Source organism: Notamacropus eugenii, chromosome 1, assembly GCF_028372415.1.
Source record: "Notamacropus eugenii isolate mMacEug1 chromosome 1, mMacEug1.pri_v2, whole genome shotgun sequence".
Lineage (NCBI taxonomy): Eukaryota > Metazoa > Chordata > Mammalia > Diprotodontia > Macropodidae > Notamacropus > Notamacropus eugenii.
This window is the reverse complement of record NC_092872.1, coordinates 341418694-341440068: the sequence shown is the minus strand read 5'-3', so window position 1 is coordinate 341440068 and position 21375 is coordinate 341418694. Positions and strand designations below refer to the sequence as shown.

Here is a 21375-nt window from a genome sequence, read left to right as displayed (position 1 = left end):
CAAATTGCTTACCCTCTACATGCAGAGGAAACAATAATATGCTATGTAACAGGATTAAGGAAAAGATAAAATAAAAAAAAGAAATAAAGACAAAGGAATTTTGAAAACCTGGATGCTCAGTTTTTGGATGACTCAGTCGAAAGTTGCTAGGCCATCCAGGGGGAGGCTGAAAGATTTCCAAGTGTACACGAGTGGGCTAAAACAAACTCACTAGCCTTTTGCAAGTATCATCAGTTCCCCAATCTTGGCTGGGGCCTGTGAAAGTCAGGGGAATTGGTGTTTCACTTTGTTTAAAGAGACAATGTCATGATGGGGGAAAAAATATGTAATCTATTCTTGAACAGAACTTTGGTTCTTGGCATCTCATTCAGGAATGCATACTTAATCTTTGTTAACTATAATATTATTAGCTCAGAGCTAAGCAATGGGTTAGGAACTGACCCACTCACAACCAAAGGCTCATCTAAGAGAAACTGGTGCATCATGGATCCTGCCAAGTCGTCAAAAATTGTGAGGAGGGATGTGTATCACTACATCACTAACACTAAAATATAAGGAGGTATTCAGAGTCATGAGGTATCAGAGTAGAAAAAGACCTTAAATATCACAAAGTCCAACGCCCTGGCTGAGGTCCAGAGAGGGGACTTATTCAAGGTCATAAAGTGAGCTAGTGACAGAGCCCAGACTAATTTAAGGCAGGCAGATTTTTTTAAAAAGTTTCTGACCACACCCACCAATATGTAAATGACTTTGACCAAGCAATAATTAATTTTCAATTTCCCATGGAAAGTATATTTGGGATAAAGAGGAGACCAGAAGTATTTTTCTAAGTGCACAAGACACTCATTCACACACCCTCCTCCTATCCTTTTCTTTCTTGCATTAGTTATTTGTGCAAACCTCTTTTCCCCTTTAGATTGGAGAGAGAAGAGAAGGGAGCGACCATGGTTAAGACTCCCTCATGGAGACACCAAATGACTTTTAAAAATGTATTTCAAAGGACTTTTGGGGGCTTTTAGCAATTCTAACAGCTGCAGCCAGCAGATCTGAGCTATTTCTTCCAGCCACCCAGCAGTTATCACTCTAATAGGTTATCCTCATTAAGCTGGGGGGAGAGGGGGCGGGGAGAATGTGGTTTCGAGTAGAGTCATTTCCCCTTGAACATTTATTTCTCACTCCTCTAATTATTCACCTCAGTGAATGGCCGAGGTTAATAGCAACTATGTAACTAATTCACAAATCTAGAAAATGCTAGAATATTTATTTGAGCAAATCTTCCCTGATAATTCTAGGGACGTGTTTCACAGAAGAACAATCACGTTAGGCACAAGGAAAACAAGATTTCGATAATGCAAATATCCCGGCACAGGGAGCCAGGAGACTCAAGCTGGAGACTCCGTCTCGCTCAGAACAGTGTGACCTTGGGCCAATTCTTTTTCCTTCTTGGGTCTCAGTTTCATCATCTGGGACCAAAATGGGGATTAAAACCCATTATCTCTAGGATCCCTTCTCTTCCTAACACAGAATAATTTGCGAGCGAAGGTATTTCTGTTTCCACAAAGGTAGAATTGCACCCGGTCTCACCGTAGGCCATGTGGCCTGCTGTCTGTGTGGCTGGGCCGCTGTCAAGGGCCGCTGCTATCCAGGGACAGTCTTCGAGAAAGCAGCGCCAACCAAACACCAATTAACCCTGTGGGCATGTTTTAATAGAAGGCCAAAAAGTGGGCGACAGTGCGAAGTCAAAGTGGGGAGACTAGGGGTCTCTATCCACCGGGTGAGGCCCGGGTGGAAGCCAGGCGCAGGTGGAGTTTGGGTGCCCGCGGCTGGGGATGTGCACTAGAGAGGGAAGCCAAGGCGGTGAGAGTGCGGGGGTCCAGGGGCTGCCTCCGGCCCGACCGGCAACACGGTCCGCACACGCGGCCCCGCAGCTCCCGGCCGGGAAGGTCACGTCCCCAGCAGCGCTGCGTGGCGCTGCGCCCGGGCCTGCCAGCTTCCCTCCCCAGCGCAGGCCCCTAGCCCGCGCAGCCCCAGGCAGGGTCTCGGGGAGCACGGGCGCGAGGCTGAGGGGGCCAAAAAGCGGGGCGCCAGCAGGGCCCCCCCTACCCCGGGCCAGGGCTCCCAAGAGGGCAGCGGTGACAGTGCAGCGCGGTCAGTCCGGTTCGGCCACCGCAGCCCCACTCATTCGGCGCGCCCCCACATCCCGGCCGGGTCGGGTTGGGTTGTGCCCTGCTAGGCTGCGCCCGAGGGCCCCCGCCCCAGACCTCAGGGTCAGGCTCTAGGCCAGGTCGCCCGGGCAGTGGCCAGGGTAGGCGCAGCAGCAGCTCCGCACGAAATCAAGCAGCCTCCGCCGATCTGTGCCCCAGCCTTGACGCCTCCGGGGCACAGAAGGGAAGCTGGGGGGATAGAGGGCTTTTTGGGGGGGGGGGTCCCTACCTTCCTCTCCCGGCGAACGCAGCGGGAGCAGCAGAGGGCGGCGGACACAGAGGCAAAGGGGCGGCAGAGGCTGCGGGGGAGCGGGGCGGGGCGCGGAGCACGGCGGCGGCGCGAGCCCGCCCCCGGGTGCGGGCTCCTCCGGGCTCCGAGTCAATCTCCTCCCCTTCTTCCATTTTTCCTTTCCCGCCTCCCTCCGCTGCTCTTGTCCCCACCCTTGCTTCCCTTCCCCCTCTCCCTGTCCTTCCCCCCTCCCAGTTTCCTTTCTCCATCTGTCTCCTGCCTCTTGTGGCTTGTTTAGAATGGCTGCTTTCGACGTGTATGCACTTCTGTGTCTGCCCTTGAACCTATGGGCTCTTCTGCTCTGCTCCCATTTCCACAGCACTTTGCATTTTACAGAGGACTTTCCTTACAACTCCATGTGGTAGACAGGCAAGGATTATTATCCTCCATTTTATAGATTAAGCTCAGAGAAGTTAGTTAGAAGTCTTGCCTAAGGTTTTAAAGCTAGTGAGTGGCGGAGCCTTTTTTTCCAATCCAATTCTCCGATCAAGTATCCTTCAGTCCAAAAGCTCTTTCTACCACTCCGAACTGCCTCTATTAGTAAGCAACATACTTTATCCTAGGTCCACAATTTTAGATCTAAAAGAAATCAGTCACACTTAATAAACAGAGAAAAAGCAGTAGGTTGAAAATCACTATTCAAATCTGAACTGTTATTTGCTTACCTGTATGACTTTGCACAAATCACTAATCCTCACTGGACCTCAGTTTCAACGTGGTTGAAAATGGAGATTCAGCCTAGATGACACCTAAGGTTCTTTCTAGCTCTAAATCTGAGCTCAGTTCTCCCAGGAACCTCTCAGGATTCTGAGCCACAAGCCTAATTCTTGATCTCTCCTGTTTGTTTTGTTCTTTGACAATTTCATGTTCCACCTTTGGAAACCAAATTAAGTTGTGCTAGGGTTGGCATATCTGAGGACAGACAAAATAACCATAAATGTGGCCAATCACAATTGGTCACATATACCATATGTGACCATATACTTTTGCCCTGTGCTTCACCAGGTGCTGACTTGACATACCCTGTGACTAAGGGGCTATTTGGGTTCCTTATCTTGTAGTTCCAAGAACTAGACTCTTCATAACTTAGGAGGGGTTGGCGTCATTGAAAAATCACTGAGATTGAGCCAGAAACCATGGCTCTGCCTTTGGGCTCCAATCTGAGACAAGATCAATGAACCCTTCTTTGCCTTGTAAAAACCTATTGAGACTGCAGGTTCTGAACATCAGTAATCATGTCCCAGGACTTAAGATATATATGTAGAAAGTACAGGGATAACAACAGTAATAATAACTGACATTTTATATTTCCTTATTGTACTGGTAGTGAAGGTGGGAGGGGGAAATAACCCAAGAATCTAGGACAACTTGGAATGAATCACAGAAGCATCTAAATGCTCCATTTTATCTAACAGAATTACACAGAGAATATCTCTACAATGTATCTTCTATCTCTAACGCAAGAGGTAGAAATAGTATCTCTTCTTTGCTATCACAAAGATTAAATTATAATGTTTCTTGTTTCTATCCTGGCTCCCTCTTACTCAAACAATCATAGATCCACAGAATACCAGAACAAGAATGATGATGGGGAAACTGTATCAGTAAGCACCGAAATATATACAGTGGGGCCTGCTACCACAGGTTCTTTGATCTGCTTCTCTAAAGGGAAAGGCAACCTTTGAGGGGTTAACAATCATTTTAATCAAGCAAATGTATCATTCAGTTAGTTCAGGAGAAAAAGTCAGCACCTGAACTTCAGAAAAAATACTAAGAAATCAAAAGTCAGCACACATGCTTCTAAAATGTCTGCCCATTAACATATACACATTTTTACCAGAGAGGGAACATCTGGGTTTCTCAAAGCGGGAGGGAGAAGGACTCCTTAGCTGCTTCCCAGAGTCCTCCTCTGGCCAAACAAACACTTCTAGTCAGTAAGCTGCAAAATAAAACCTTACCTTCAGAATATTTATACACACTTTTCAGAGCCAGAGGGCATAACCCGCTGATCCAGTGCCTCAATAGAGAAAACAAAAGGTATTTGGGACCTTCCTACAAAACAACTCCCCTAATCAAGCTTCCCTCTAAGGGCAGGCCCATCAACGGATGAAGAAGATGTTCTTTAATCACATCATTTTAGTAAAATAAAAACAGCAAAAGATCCTAATTTGATTGCCATCACAGAAATTGAGACAATGAGGAGAGAATTAGTTGGGACTAGAACCTAGGTCTCTTGTTTCCTGGTCACTTTTTTTTTTTTTGTAAATAATATTTTGTTTTTTCCAATTGCATGTAAAGATAGTTTTCAACATTCATTTTTGTAAGATTTTAAGTTCCAATTTTGCCTCCCTCCTCTTTCCCTTCTCCCGTCCCCTAAAGAGCAAGCAATCTGATGTAGGTTATCTGTGTGCATTTATGTTAAACCTATTTCCACATTAGTCATGTTTTGAAAGAAGAAACAGAACAAAAAGGAAAAAAGAATCCAAAACCCCACACAAAAGTGAAAATAGTATGCTTCAATCTGCATTCAAACTCCTTAGTTCTTTCTCTGGAGGTAGATAACATTTTCCATTATGAATCTTTTGAAATTGTCTTGGATCATTGTATTGCTGACAAGAGATAATTCTATCAAAGTTAATCATCAAACATCGTTGCTGTAACTATGTACAATATTCTCCTGATTGCTTGCTTTCTTCAGCATCAGTTCAAAGTCTTTCCAGGTTTTCTGAAATCTGCCTGCTCATCATTTCTTATAGCACAGTAGTGTTCTGTTACATTCATGTGCTACAGCCATTCCCCAATTGATGGGCATTCCCCACAATTTCCATTTCTTTGCCACCCAGTCACTCTTAACAGTCAACAGCACAATCTTCATTCTTTGACCTCCAGGCACTGCCTAAAGCTGAAATCAAATTTCTATCTCTTAAAGTGCCATACCATACAGTATGGTATAGCAGTGGAGGTAGTGTGAGAAGACCTGTGTTTGATGCTTACCCTGGACAGTTCTGGACAAATCATTTCCTCTGTCTGGAATTCAGGTTTCTCATCTGTAAAATAGCAATAATTATATTTGCAATGCCTGCCTCATGCCTTGCAGGGTTATTAGAAAAGTGCTTTATATATATTAATGTACCTGTAATGGAGGTAGATTGACCTGGCCACTCCTGATACACACTATGACAAAGAGGGCTTTTTTGAAAAAATGTCATGGACTCTTTATCCATGACTTTTCATTACCTAGACTGACTCTAGCCTAGATCAGTGACCTTGGGCAAGACCCTTCCTTTCTGGGAAATTCTTATTGTTTTAGGATTTGAGAGAATAAGCATATACCTGTATATCAGCTGATGAAGGGTTGGTTTAGACACTCAACTTTAGTGCAAACACTGGATTTGAAGTCAGAAGATCTACATTCTAATCTGGCTTAATACACTCTCTCTCGGCTAGTTTCCTCCATCATCTATAAAAGGATTAGAATAGATTATCTCTTTGGTCATTTCCATCTCCATATCCTATGAACCATGAAATAAATGAGTGCACTATAACTAAATTTTACTACTTTCTGCCCAGACATTGTGGCCTTCTCTCAAACTACTGTACTTTTGCTTAGGCTATTCCTTAACTTAGGAATAGCCTACCTCCTAGTATTTGTCTATTGAATTCCCTACATAAAAAAAAAAACCTCAGAATCAGAGACACTGAATTGAAAGAAACCTCAAAGACCATCCTGACTAAGAATTCTCTCTACAGCATCCCTGACAAGTAATCAACCAATCCCTACTTAAATATTTCTAGTAAAGAAAAGTCTGTCACCCCTGGATCAAACTCCTATACATCGGCAGTCCTCTTAGTCTGCTTTTAAATTGCTCTAATTCTTAGAAATTTAGCGATTTTGTGTTGAGGGCTAGGATGGAGTGCTGTTGGCAAAGTTCAGGATAGAACTTCAGGGAACCTATTCTTTAAGACTGTGCTCATTATCATCCAGAATGGCTCTCCAGGTCCCCCTCCCAAGTTGCTGTCTCTCTGAAATAGTGAGATAAGCAAGAGAACTAGGGAATACAAGGGATATGTAAAATAGATGCCCTCTAGGCTAACATTCTTTAAGGCAATAAGACTGGCCAAGTCACTAGCACAGAGACCAGTAAATTGTCATGTAGACTTGCAGTTTCTGTCTATAAATACCCTGACCCTTGGTTCAATAAATGGAGTTGCCCTATCTTCTCCCGCCTGCCTGCATGTCTTTTTTCTTTACTGCTGTCACCTACCCACATGGGGACGCAGGCTGTCCGCCACAATTTTGTTTTTGTTTTGTTCAACTTAATATATTCAAAATATCTAAATGGATTTATGATAGCATGGAAATTTGGGAGTCTCCTATGAAAATAATGAGGTGCTTGGGTGCATGTACTTGGGCCCCAATTCTAAAATCACCTTTCTCTTTAAAAATCACATTTCTCCCTAGCCTCAAAATACTATCTCAGGCAGTTTCTCCCCAGCACAAGGACACAGTCTGCCCTAGCAACAACCATTATCTCCCTTCCTGCTATAGTAGCCAGCTGCACCTATAGAACTTATTAGTCTGAACCAGCTGTGTACTGGCTGAACAGGCTGTGCACTGGGTCATAACGACATTTACTACTCACTGACCAGTCATATATATCCTAGACTTGGACATACCTATACTCCCTTACATTTGTCTTGTCTAAGAAGACATTGATGAGAACAACCTGGTTTTTCTGAGCTAGCCCTGACTGCTGGTTGACTTAGTGATGTTTCAGGACTAAAACTGCACCTCCAGGTAACTCCTTCTTGGACTATTTCCCGATGAATTCTGGGTAAAATACCTGAGCAGTAGATACCAAAGTGCAAGTTTCTTTAAGAACTGACCACGCCTTAACCACTCCCTAATCCCACCTCAAAACACCTGGTTATCATATTTGGCGCAAGTGATACCATAGAATATCCTATATAAACTTTCCCCGTACCCCTTTAAGGTTGTAGGTTCCCTAAGAACTCTTGCCCACTGAAAAGCATAATAAATCTTTACCTCGAATTCAACGATGCTTGAGTTGGTGAATTCTTCTCCAGACAACCTGCCCCTGGTACCTTGGTCTTTGTGGGGTTCTTAAACTCCACTTCCAGCCCTCATTAATACAACTAGAAATCCATCCATGCCTGTGAGACTCATCCATAGTCTCCCAAAAGTTTACAGCAGGAGGTCCACCCAGCCTTTGGCTTACTTGATAAATGGAGAGAGACGGCTAATAAAGACAATACCAGGCTAGAATATAAACATATCTGTAAAATGATAAGAAGTATGATGGAAATTTATGAGCTATATCATCTGATAAAGCAGAGAGAAACAGTGGAGGATAAAACTAGTTTAAAGAAAGTATAGCAAAACATAGATAAACAAAATAATCCCAGGACATTCAAGGATTAAAATGAAAAGAACTACAAGCAGAGGAAAAATTTTAATGAACTTTTAAATAATAGGTCATTTTCAATGAAATACTAATTCTTGCTCTTATTTACAGGTTGAAATGTTTATGTTTATTGATACTTGTTAAATTCATAATTTTGAAAAATAATATTATTTTTAAAAGAAATCTATCTTCTATGTTATTTCCTCCCAAGTTCTGCTCTGAGGCACCAAATAGAGCAAGTCTAATACTTCTTCCCTGAGACAGTTCTTCAAACACTTGAAGCAGATTTTTCCCCTAAATTTTCTCTTCTGCAGACTAAACATTCCCAATTCCTTTGATTGATCCTTGCATGCTATGATGTTAAGGCACTCAAATTTAAATTCTGTCATCCTATTAATCCTATCACTGTCTTCAGGATCTGATTCTACTCATGAACAATGACCTCTCCCTGATACCAAACATAAATATTTTGCTTTATAACTCTCTAATGTGCTTATTATACAATATTATAGATTAAAGTCATCTGTATTGGAGGCTAATCAGCTTCCTAAACTGTAAATTCCATTTTCTACAAAGACCATGTCTTGTCAAAAACCTTACCTCAAGGCTATATGAATAGTACATACTTAATAAATATTCTATATCAATGGTGATTGGTGATCTAAAATGTCTTTTGACATGCTAAACAAATTTACTCAATTTACATTGATCAGAAATCAATGCTAGATAAACTGGAAAGACCTGGGATCTAGATGTCCCAAATATACGTATTATGTATCTGGAATGGGGGAAAGGGCCATCATGGCTGGCTCTAGAAGATTCTTTTTAACTTTGGGAGGCCAGTATTTAGACATCAAAGAGGAGTTAAAAGATACCTCACACTCATGTAGGAAGCTTGACTCCTAAGAGATATCATAAGAGTAAAAATTGAATTCAAAGACATTCAAATGTCTTTGGATGCAACTGATCTGTCATCTAAACAGGTTAGAGGCCATACCACTACACCCTCATCCAGAAAATTTGGAAGGGTGGTCACCTCCACAGATGACATTCATGTAAAATACGTTTTGCTTGCATTTGCAACTATGTCTCTGTGAGTATAGAACAAATTAAGAAGTAATTTAATTACCATGAGGATGGGGACTGTTTTTTCTTTCTATCCTCAGAAGCAGAACAAGTGCTGCTGCCTTCTTTCTCCAACCACCTCTCCACAATGAATCATCCAACTTTTATTTTTAAATTTTTATTGACACCTTTTCTTTTTTACATTTAATTTCTTCCTGTTTAAAAATGAGAACTTTTTGCCCAGGAACATTGTTCCACTCCTTTCTCCTATCGTCATTCATATTGAGCCACTGGATCAACATTTCTGCCCAGATAAATTGTTTTATGAAACTTTTCAATTTTACAGGTGGGAAAACTGAAGCTTATAGTGAGAAGCCAATGTCACATGTATACTTAGCAGAAGAGCTACCCAGATGTCCTAACTCTTAAGTCTAGAACTTTCTTACATCAGAGATTCTCAAACTTTTGGTCTCAGAATGCTGTTACACCCTTAAAAATTATTGAGAATATCCAAAGGGCTTTGGTTTATTTAAGCAATAACTATCAATATTTACTATATTAAAATTAAAATATCTTAGTATCATTATAAAAACAGTTTTTACCTCATGGATCTCCTTGAAAAGGTCTTAAGGACCCCAAGGAGTCTTCATACTGTCTCCACATTATTCTGCCCCATTGGAGGAGGGTTAGATAAAATTGGGTTTAAATCTTTAAGGACTTTCAAGGATAAAAATTACAGAACATTTATGGGCTGATTGTGTCTGTAAAGATCTCAGATCAACTTTTTAGAGCCTCACCCACTGGCACTCTCCCCAAGTCAAGACCCAGTAACTAGGGAGTGAAATAAAGCTCCATTGGCCCTACTCAGTATTATAACACAATAACTAGTCAGATTGAGATTGAACCAGCTTGAGAATAATGAATGACTCAGTTCTGCCTAGATCTTGGTTATCTCTAGTGTCAGATCTCCATTTAATCTAATACTGGGCAAACAAAGGAAACTAAACCCACAGTAGTAGGAGGTGGTGATGAGGGAATGAGGAAAAGATAGACAAGGCTGTTAATCATTATTATAGCCATTTTACATGGGGAACAGGCAGTCTCTGGGAGAGGCCTGTAGTATAGATTTATAGATGGAAGAGTCCTTATAGGACATCTAGTGTGGAATACAAAAGAAAATTTACTACCAGTCAGATGATATCAATTCAGCTAAATACATTTCCACATTATCCAGTGTAGAAATCATTAATCTTATTACCTTTGATATTTTATATTAATCACACCTAAAATCCATTTTAGAGTTATCAAGTATAGAGTAATAACATTCAGTTAGAGAAATAATAATAATTATAATAGTCAACATTTACATAGTACCTGCCATATGCCAGTCACTGTGCTAAACACTTCACAATCATGATATCATTTTGTTCCTCACAACCTTGGGAGATGGAAATCATTATTATTTTTCTCTTTATAAACCAAGAAACTGAGGCAGAAATAAGATAGCTTGCTTAACATTACACAGCTAATAAATTTCTGCTACTGGAATGTAACTCATTTCCCTGAGCATTTCCAGCATTTTTTCCCCAGCACCCTTCTGTGAGAACCGAGTTTGAAATGAAAAGAGTTAATAGTATCAGAGAGTGAGGGTTCTCTGAGTTTGGGGTGTCACAGAGGATCTCCAAACTGGGGTGAATGGACCTTGGGGGGGTTTCTGATTTAAACAATCTTTTCTCTTTTCATGGTCATGGGAGGGTTAACAAGAGGTAGCTATAAAGTGCAAATAATAAACCTATTTATTTTTCTTCATTCTGGGTCTACTTTCAAACTAGTTGCCTTCCTTCATTAAATCAAAACAATAGGTCTATCAATCTTCAAAGAAAACAATATCTAAGTGCTATTTACCCCTAAAATTTTTATGAAATGTAATTCTTATGTTTTTTTCCTAAAACAAATTCTATAGAGTGGTACTCAAAATTCACTGAGACATTTCAGCATATATTACTAAGTGAAAATGACTAATCTTCATACTCCTTAGTGACTGATTTCCAGTCTCCTTAATCTCCAAAATCTACTAAGATGTCTTTAGCAGTTCTACAAACTTTGATTATCTGACTTTATTTCTCCAATTCCAACATGACCAAGACTGAAATGACAGGAAAAAAATGTATCATGAAGAGTTTTTTCTGCCTCTTTGCTTATAACCTAATCTCCTACTGAAAGCCTAAAGTCCTCCTTACAGAAACAAATGCTTCAAGTATGAAACTTCATTAATCTTTCTCAACATTCAAAACTTTTTGGCCTTTTAGCAGTTTTTCTGGCTGACTAGATTTTCCCTTTAAAAATCTTATATTTTACAAAGACACGGACAAAACAATAAGACAGACACATAGACATGATATAAAGAACAAAACCCTTTTGCGGAAGATGAATAGAAACTGTCACTTAAAGCTTCCCAGCAAAACCAAAAGTTTTGTCAGAATAAGACATTTTAATGACTAGTCTTAATTCCTTTGAGTTTCAATAATGATAAAAACTAAATTAGCTGAAACAAATTATCAGCTGAATCTGTTACAGATTTATGTCAGATGTCATGTGTCTCAATTGCTTGCTGTTTATTCATTCCTGTAACTATTAGAAATATCCCTTGGTCCCATGCTATCAAAACTCTGTCCAAGGAGGAACCCACAAATATCTTACTACTACTGGAACTCATCTTCTGCCATGACTTCTGAAAACCCCAAACTTAACGCTAGATCATGCCAGTGCAATTTTTACAAATTGAACCCTAAACTTCCCCAATCCTTAGGGCAAACTTAAAACTTCCTGGATAAAAAAAAAAAAAAGCAACAATTTTAAATTCTTCTCTCTCTTGGTGAAAGGCCCTCTCCTGGCAGGGAAGAGGGATACAAAAATCCAAATCTAAACTTGCTCAACCCGTGGGGCAAACCTAAACTTTAAACCACCCCACTCCTTAGGGCAAAACTAAAATTGAATCCAAACCTAAAAAAGTTTCCAATCCTTGGGATTGGTTGCAAAATAACCAAAACCTAAATTTTTCCAATCCCTGGGGCAATTTTCAAGCCTTAAAGTAAAGAAATCAAAACAATACCCTAAACCTTACCCAAATTTAGAAGAACAAAGGTTTGAGAGCAGGACTCTGACCTCTGGAGGAAGTCTTCTGAGAAAAAAAAAAGTTTTTCAGTGAGAAATTAAACAGAGATCTCTAGGGAGCTTTTCTGGAAGGCTATCAACTGGGTTCTAAGTCCTGACTTGACCTAGCATGGTTCACCAAAAGCTACAGTGGGTGAAAGATGAAATAATTGAGGAAGACAAAGGTTTGATATGAACATATCAGCTTATTAAGCAATGCCTGCCAATTGCCCAAGAAACTGGAACCAGACCTCCTCAGCTTAGGCCTGGACCCCAAATACAGAAGGAGACAGACTTTTATACACCAAAAACAATTGATCAAAGAAGGCCAATTAATTAAAAGTCAACAATACAACATTAGGTAATTTCTAATTGTATGAAAAATTAGGAACTTTCTAAGTTGGGAGGGAAGAGAGTGAACAGGTACAATTCCCTGAATTCAGAAAAAGGAGGTATCCCACTCATCAAAGTATCTGTAAACAATCAAAGGATCATGGAAACAATAACTGATCAGTAAAGGACTAGTTTTCAGACCTGTAAGTTGCTTGAGATACACAATTGGAGAAACCCCCTTCCATCAGGCTTTGGATCTGACCTGGTTTATGGTTAGCATAACCTAGGTCCATAGTTAAGGGTATCTAAGCAGCAGGGCAAGGTGGTCCAGTTTCTTAGTCACACAGGTAGGTTCAAACAATGCAATAAGGTTTTCTCTCAATTCCCATAATTGAATAAAGTTTTTTCACAAGACAAAAATTGGACTAGATCCACAATTGAATAGAAATTAAACTAGTTCCAAATTTGTGGCAGATGGCCAGCGTCTCCATGTGGCTTGGTGATGTGGTGAAGAAGAAAGACACATGGGCAAATGGGAGAAGATAGGGCAACTCCATTTATTGATCCAAAGGTCAAGGTATTTATAGACAGAAAGTGCAAGCCTATGTGACATTCTACTCCTCTCCTGTCCTAGTGATTTGACCAGTCTTATTGTCTTAAAGACTGTTAGCCTAGAGGGCATCTATTTTACATATCCCTTGTATTCTGTAGTTCTCTTGTTTATCTCATGGAGACAGCAACATGGGCCCCCCCCCCCCCACTCCATCCTGGCCCTCAACAATTCTCCCCCCCTTTTTTTTTTTTGCTGTAACCAGAGATAAAGTACTTGGGTTTGAAGACCTTATCCATGAGAGAGAAGACACCTATAAATAGGTGGCCAATACAGAGAAACAAAGGGATAGAGGTAATATAGACCTGAGCCAATGGAACAGGGATGCAAAGGGATTCATGTTAGCACAATAATCCCAAATCACACTTGCAGCTTCATTAGGGTCAAGATTTCCCTTGGAGGCCCAATCTATATCATTAGTAGAGGTATTATAATAGACAGGAGTAACACAAATAGAAATGAACTGATATTCACATCTCATGGACAATCTTGTTTCAAGAACATCAACTTTGTTTCCAATCACCACAGTAGTTTCCCTTAAAGCATCCATTAAATTGTATGTACGGATAAACCAATTGATACAGATGTTGACCTGAAAACTTGATTAAAGAAAAGGCAACAGGCTAAATGCATACATTTTATGATTTAATTAATTAATTAATCAATTCCCTATTAAAGAAAATGGTAACATAATGCATTATGAAGTCAGAAAAATGTTCTGGCTACCCAGTACAGAAATCTTCTGTCTTATATACATTTTGCCATGAGAAAGGAACTCTCTTAATTGAACAAATCATAAATTTAGTAAGACAAGACAATTAATAGAGCAATGTCAGTTGAGCCTTGCGATTCCAGGCTGGGTAAACATATATCTCAGTGACATATGACAAGAAAGGAAATCCTACCACTAGTGAGTGGCAGGCTTCCTGTCCTAAACAGATATTCGAAATAGCAGACATAGGAAAGGGTAAACAAAGTTCAAATAGAAATTATGACCTAAGATGTCTGTATTTTCTTTACCATTAACATGCCATAACATAGTATATGTCTACAAATATTAAGATATGGAAAACGCCCCATTATTCAAGATAGTGTCTTAGGTTAAAGGTCTCTAAAGGAATGTTAAGTCAGCCTTGGCTGGCTTTTGTTGACATAGGAAGGGGCATTCTCTGAGTTTGCTTCAGAGAGAACAAAGAGATTATTCCAAAATTTTATATTAAACATTATCACAGAGGAAGCCAATGCTGACATAAAGCTTACGATGCCTAAAATAATGCAACTTATACATCTTTTCTGCCTTACTTTCAACATTAACTGTTTAAAAGTTTGATCAGATACAGACATATACCAGCCTTTACTTTTGATAGGCATTAAAACAATCCTAGGACACATAATTACAGATATAATGCTAGTATTAGCTATATGAAAACCAATATATTCAGTGATAGTACAATTAAAACATGTTATTTCCCAATCATAAAAGCAGAAATTCTATCCATTTGTTTCCCAAAAACCTTTGACCCAAATCCTACCATAATTACCTCCTCAATCGTCCCTCCCCATGTCACCACCCTAACCCAAGGCAGATTATGAACAAAAAGTCCATCTATCTTCCTCTCAATCAGTTCCTTCTGCTGCCGTGCTCAGCTGGAGGGTTGCTAGAAGCAGAATGAGTGTCTTCATTGTCCTGTCAGTCTGATGATCATGGCTTCTTCTTTTTCCTTGATCCATATCTTCTCCAATGTATGGCAGAGGTCAGATGTTTCTTTCTGGTATCCAGATCATTTCTTCACCATTTCCTGTGGAAATATAAGCATACCCTTGTGTGGGATAAAAAGACCCTTACTCAAAATCTTAAATAAATGAAGAGGCTTCTCAATAAGAACAGAAAGAAAAAGATTTATTACAATTCTCGAGAAAGGGACGTCCCTCCACCAGGTTGGGGAATCTGGTGGAGGGCGGTAACTTACAGAAATTGAAGCCCAATTTTTATACCCTAAGGTAGAGAATCCCACATCCCCACTATCCCACCTCTCCATTGACTGGGAGGCGGGCTCACAATCTAAGCACAAAAAACTAGGCAAACCCTAGGAAATCTTCACCTATCCCAACACAATTACCTCATCTAATATCTAACTTAACTGCTGATGTGGCTTTAGAAAAGAGGGGAGAGGGAGAAGCAAGAGCTGGTAGCGTTGATGGGGCAACAGTACAACAAACAATGGGGAGATTTCAGTAACTTCCAAGTTTCGGCTACAGCCCACAGCACTTCAGCAAGGAAAGGGGTGGGGGGACACCAACTGCCCATCCACAAGCCCTGGATGCCTGAAACTCAGGTATCCAAGGAGAAAGGCCTTATGGAAGAGAAATTTTATTTAGAAAATCCAATATTCCCCATATTTTTATTATGAAAAGTCTTCACAATCTCTCACTCACTCTCACCCCCATGTTAACAGTTTAGGTCATTCAGTTTCACCTTCACTTTTTTTCCAATCAGTGAGGTGTTTGAAACTGTTTTTGAGCAGGCATAAGCCCCTCTCTATCTGGTGTCAGGTATACAACACTATGTCAACTCTTCTCCTTATTCTTTTGCCTTCTTCTCCCCCTTTTGTTTTTGGAGGAGAATTTTTATGTCATAATTGTGATGTTCTACAATGGCCTGACCAGTAGGATTATATGTGATGCTATTTCTATGCTGTATTCTGTATGACAGACAGAACTTAGTAAAGGCTTGACTAGTGTATGTTTGTGGAATACCTAGAGTTGCAAAATACCTAAACATTTGATCAATAACAAATTTTGTTGATTCCCCAGTCAATGGGGTGGCAATAGTATAACCTGAATATGTGTCTATAGTCACATGAAGGTATTTATTCCTTCCAAATTCTGGAATGTGTGTGACATCCATTTGCCATATTTCAAGAGGATTACATCCTCGAGGATTGATGGATATATTTGATGGAGTTGGCAAAAATGGAATGCAATGTGGACAAGACTTTACTACTATGTTTCTTGCTTGCTCTCTAGTGATGTGAAATTGTCTGTGAAGCATGGAAGCTGACTGATGAAATTGGTTGTAGGAATGCTGTGCTTCTAAAACTGTCAGTGTGAGCAAGCTGTCTGCACATCTATTTCCCTCTAAAATAGGCCCTGGCAGTTGTGTATGAGATGGAACCCAAGATCTTTTGGGGTAAGGGATGAAGGTCTCAGCCTCTGAAATTGCTTCCTGCTAAGATTGGATGTAGAGCTATCCCTGCCTCGATGAGTCCTTTTCAAGGGATACACAGCCTGAGCAGTTATCTGGAAGTTGATGGCTTGCACTCTGGAAAAGACAAATCTGGCCTGGAGGTTAGACAAAGACCAAACAGGCACAAAAGGAATATAAATGAAAAACAATTTCCCTGGCTTAACAGACAGATGAAAGCTGGGCTAGGCCAAGGGCAACAGATTTGAATATGAAAGGCCAGATTAAGTGGGAAGATTCAGGAAGACCTGGCTACAAATTTGAGTATGAAAATCCAGGTTAAGTGGCAAGATTCCAGGGGAGTTCAGGGAGGTTGCCAGAGTCTGCACCCCATCATTCAGACTGCTTCACTCTCCTCCACATTTCCACCATAGACAAGATAGCTCACAAGCTACACCCCCTTCACCAAAATAACTGTGAGTGGGATAGGTTTAGTGAAGACTTCTCAGATTGTAGTTCTTCTCCCAGGGGTGAGGTAAGACTGAGAGGCTCAAGGTTACTATATTTTTAGAACAGAATAATTCCATATAAGGATATAAAACTGTGTAGTACATTAGGGTCTCAATGATTGGATAAAGTTTACCTAATTCTTCAATGTCTTCATTTCAAAAGGGATTGGTTAGATTTTGTGTCTAGAATGTAAGATCATATTCTCAGCTAATGAGAATAATGGTCAGTGGGGGGGGAGGGACTTGTGTTAGAGTCTATATAAATCACTGCCCTTTCTTTGTCTTCGGCTCTCCTACTCCAGGTGAACTGCTGTAGGATTGTCCAGATTCTCGAGAATCGAATAAATCTCTTTTCTGTCATCACTTTGAGAGGCCTCTGAGTAATTGATTTATGTAGGGACCTGAGCCATCCCACACAGTTTGGGGGCTCGTCCGGGATCTGTGACCTTTCTGAGAGACGGCTGACAGCTCAGTTCAAAGACTCGGCGCCAGTGGGGAGATTTCCCCATAGTCCTTGAAAAGGGCTGCTGGGCCTCCCTCTCTGCAAGGTAATGACCCGAAGCGGAGGAACTCAGTGAAGACAGAAAAGAATAGGGATAGGGACTCCAAAGACTCCGAAGCTGTGAAGTGTGTAAAAATGCCAACTGGTTGGTGTTGAAGGTTGCAGTCAGGCAACTTGTACACGTACAACCTAGCGGTAAGCGCGGGGGGGAGCCTGGGGGTCAATTCGTTGAGTCTTAGATAGACTCGGGGAGAAGGTGATGATTCCCAACCAAATTGGTGGACTGCAGGACCCCAGGGTGAAGGGTCCCCCCAAAAACGTTTGCTGGGTGACTGTGGGTGGGTGGGCGACCCCCACTGAGAGCTAGTGAGGGAGCTAGCAAAATTTGTTGAGTCATAGACTCGGAGGTGTTGGTAACAACCCTCGACCAAAAGAATGGGGAAGGGGCAGTCCAAGCCCCACCGAGCTTCGGAATGAAGTCAGGAAATACCGGTAAATAGTCCTTTGGAAAATAATTACAAAATTGGCACAAATTACCAAATTATAGAGGAAAGGACAAGAAGATGATTAAGTATTGTTGTTTCATATGGGGTGAAAAGATATCAGAGGAGGAGGCACAATCTGGCCTCCGAGGATTGGGTTTGCCAAAAATTTAAACCTATATGTACTATTCTATTCTGTTAAATGTTTTGTCTGTATATGTTGTGTTGGTATTTCTGTGTGAATGAAAGTCTGTGTGTCTCTGTTTTTATCTGATAAGGTTGTAAATTTAGCCAGCCAGCCAGCAAGAGCAGAAAGGCTGAGCTGAACTGTCCTTGAAATTCCTTTTACTCCCCTTCTTCAACCCCTCCATATTAGTTTCAGAGGGGCGGAGGGACAAGGAGGGAGAGAAAGAGAGAGAAAAATTATTTTACTGTTCAGTTTATATAGTTGGTAACAGCAAGTAAAAGAATGTAAGAGAAGTAGAAAGAAATAAGTTATGTGCAGTTTCAAAGTGGCTTGAGGGAAAGGCAGGAGAATTTAAGCAGGTAGAAATGATGAGCGGGGGTACTGTGTAATCAGAAGGCTTGGAAGATGTATAAAAGAGAGGGAGGGAATTTATCTTTTTCCCTCAGATCAAAGAGGCATGCTAGCAACCATTTAACCATTTCCTGCCTCACCCAAAAGAAGAAATTTTAGTGTAATGGGAAATAACAGAAAGTTAATTGAATTCATTCTGGTTGTATTTGGAATTGTGAATAGGGGGAATGTGTCATTCTTAATTTAATGTTTAAGACAGGTTAGAATTTATTAAAGTTTGGTGGAAGTAAGCAGAAGATTAGAAAGTAAAAGGAAATCTCAAGTAAGCAACTTAGAGCTGAGAGTTTTGAATTTAGGTTTAATTAGATCAATATATTTGATGCCAGACAATGTATTTAAAGTAAAAAGATAATAAGTTTAGGTTTTTCTTTTTCTTTGCAGAGTGGGAGGGCCAGAAAGGGGTGGCCTTGGGAATCCTGGCACACATAAGAGGAGGGCAGAGACACCCAGTAGCATTTCTGCCAAAAATGTTAGATCCAGTAACAAAAGGATAGGTATTTGTTAGATGCAACATTAATCTAATGTAACTGTTACATGATTTTAAATTTTGTAATTTATTACATATAGACTGGGGTTTTAAAGATGTGATAGAAATTTGATAATTTGAAACTTACATTTGGTTATAAAAAAAAAAGCTGAATAGGTTAATGGCTTATTTTAAGTTTTAAGTAAACTTAAATAAGTTTAAATTTTTAGGTAATTCATTTAAATATTGTATTAGAAATTGCATTGTTAAGTTAATTAATGAATTGGTTAAAAAGAGCTGTTATGAATTTTTTTTTACAAGAGTTTCCTTGTTGTAGCATTCTTATTAAGAAAATGAGAACGCTTTAAAAATGTACATATATATAGGTGTGATTTTCAAGCCTGTTTCATCTGAGCATGTATTATGTTAAAAGTTTATTTCTGTTGTTGAAAAGGAAATTTTAGCTAAAATTGTTTTTGCCATGAATCAAGCATTTACTCTAAAGTTATTTTTGTAAAAGAAAGTTTATGGGCAAATGTGAAAAGGCTGTGGGTTTAGGTCTTTTCTTGTGATTTCTGTCAATTAGTTTCAAGGGGATTGTGATAAATTGCAAACTGTTTATAAGAGAGGAAATATTTGCTGTATTAAGAAATACTTTGTAAAATCTTTCATATGGGTTTTTGGAAGGCCTACCTATCCAATTTGTATTTGTAAGTTACAAAAGTGGGAAGAATTTAGTTTCTCTAACAGGATATGAAAATGCAATTGATGTCATCTGAAATTTATTGTTCGGGTTCATAGCTAAAACAATTTGTTATCACTTATGAAAATTATGTTTGCCATTTGTAATTCTAATGCTAAAACCTAAAGCTGGTACACTGTGTGTATATGTGGGAAAAGAAGCAGTCCTCAGACTAGTAACAAGTACAGCCCCAGCAGCTGAGGAGATTGTGTATAGAACTTGCTTTGGTGAGAATTTGAAAATGTACAAGAAATGATCTTCAGTGATTGGCTCTTTAGGGCAAATTTAAGATCTAAGAGGTAAATAAAATCCCTGGGAACATTCTTTCTAAATCTAATGGGAATAAATAGATATTGTATCATTGTTACATAGAACAAGATTGGGATTTAAAGTTAACTGTAATTGTATTTTATTTACAGAAGGATTCAGGGAAATGAATCCCTTACAAAAAAAAAAAGGGGGGGTGGGGTGGCCCCAGGTGGTCTGGGAGCTCCAGGAATGGTCTTGATGGGAGTGGCCAGTAAACTGGAGATTTGGACTGATAGAATTAAGAGTGGGAAGTAGAATAGACTTGGGCATAGTGATAGAGTGGACCTTAGGAGAGTTGGTTCACATGGAAAAACCAAGGAGTTTTCAAGGTGAGGTTTTCCAGGGCCTTTAGACAAATGGGACTAAAACTCTTTTGGGGTAATGGACAAAGGTCCCAACTTGGAATAAGATCTTTACAGGTTACAAAATGATGTAAAAGCAATTAGTATTAAAACAATTGACTGAATTAATTACTGAGACTAAATCAGAGACATCTTCAGTTTGGGAAAAAGAATTTCAGTCTAATTTTCTTAGAGGTAGGTAGCCTCTGGTAATATTTGTCATTGAAAGTTAAATGATTGTTTTGATTTGAATTCATTACATGAACATAAAAAAATTCAAGTTAGAGTTTGAACTTATCACATGTGTAGCTCATTCTTTTAGATTGAGCAGGGTTAGAAAGAGATAAAGTAGTCTGGGAAACAGATATAAATCTACTAGAGCAATGACTTATGATTGTTATTCAATCAGGAACTAGAACATGTATAGAAAGGCATGTAGGCTACTTAAGACCTGCTTCAAAAGATGTTCCTTGGCCAATGTGAAATTAGTCATGTCTGAAACTGATTATTGGAGCTTGTTATTTTAAGATTTTTGTGGGACTATTAACTGACTGTTCTTCTGAGTCTAACTCCAGGTGTGGATGGCAAGAGAGGTGGTTTGAGCCACTGATCCATGATGCCAGTAAGCCTGTGAGATGCTGGTATGAACTGCAAAAGGTGATCTCATGGGAAGGTCGGGAGAGCAGCTGTTCAGCCTGAGCTGAGGTAGGATTCTCCTGACTCAATTTCCCCACTGACACCTGGCAGACTTGAAGCCTGGCTGAATGCCAGTTGACAATCTACTCCTGCCTGGAACTGACGTGAAGTAAGGGAGATGTTGTTTCCCTGCAATGTCCCCACTCTTAGTGGCAAATTCCTAAAATCAGAAGTTTTGTAAGTAATAATACCAGATCTGTTGAATAATACATTGTTGGTAGGGGAACATCTGAGGTTGAGTCTAAAATTAAGCTAACAGGTTTAGGATTTTAGACCAACAACAATAAGTTAGGGTCCTTTAATTCTTAGTGTGGAGATGATTAGGTCAAGGGCTTGTGAGACTAGCATGCATAGTTATTATTTTGTCTCAGTTGGTTAATGTTAAATGAAAAATGGTTTGTGGACTATATTGTAAATTCTTTAAAAGAAGCATCAGAAAAGAAAGATCAGAAGTTGGAATTGTTTT

General features: G+C 39.8%; 1 protein-coding gene across 2 annotated transcripts in view; it reads right to left on the bottom strand.

The window, feature by feature from the left end:
* Positions 1 to 2596, bottom strand: part of VDAC1 (voltage dependent anion channel 1) — a 35935-nt gene extending 33339 nt beyond the window's left edge. The window contains exon 1 of one of the 2 annotated variants that reach the window (XM_072629957.1): positions 2434 to 2596. The gene's annotated coding sequence lies outside the window, so the exon portion shown is untranslated. Of the gene's footprint in view, positions 1 to 1584; positions 1691 to 2433 lie in introns of those variants that run through there. The other variant, XM_072629958.1, reaches the window with a different exon arrangement.
* Between the last annotated feature and the right edge of the window lie 18779 nt (positions 2597 to 21375).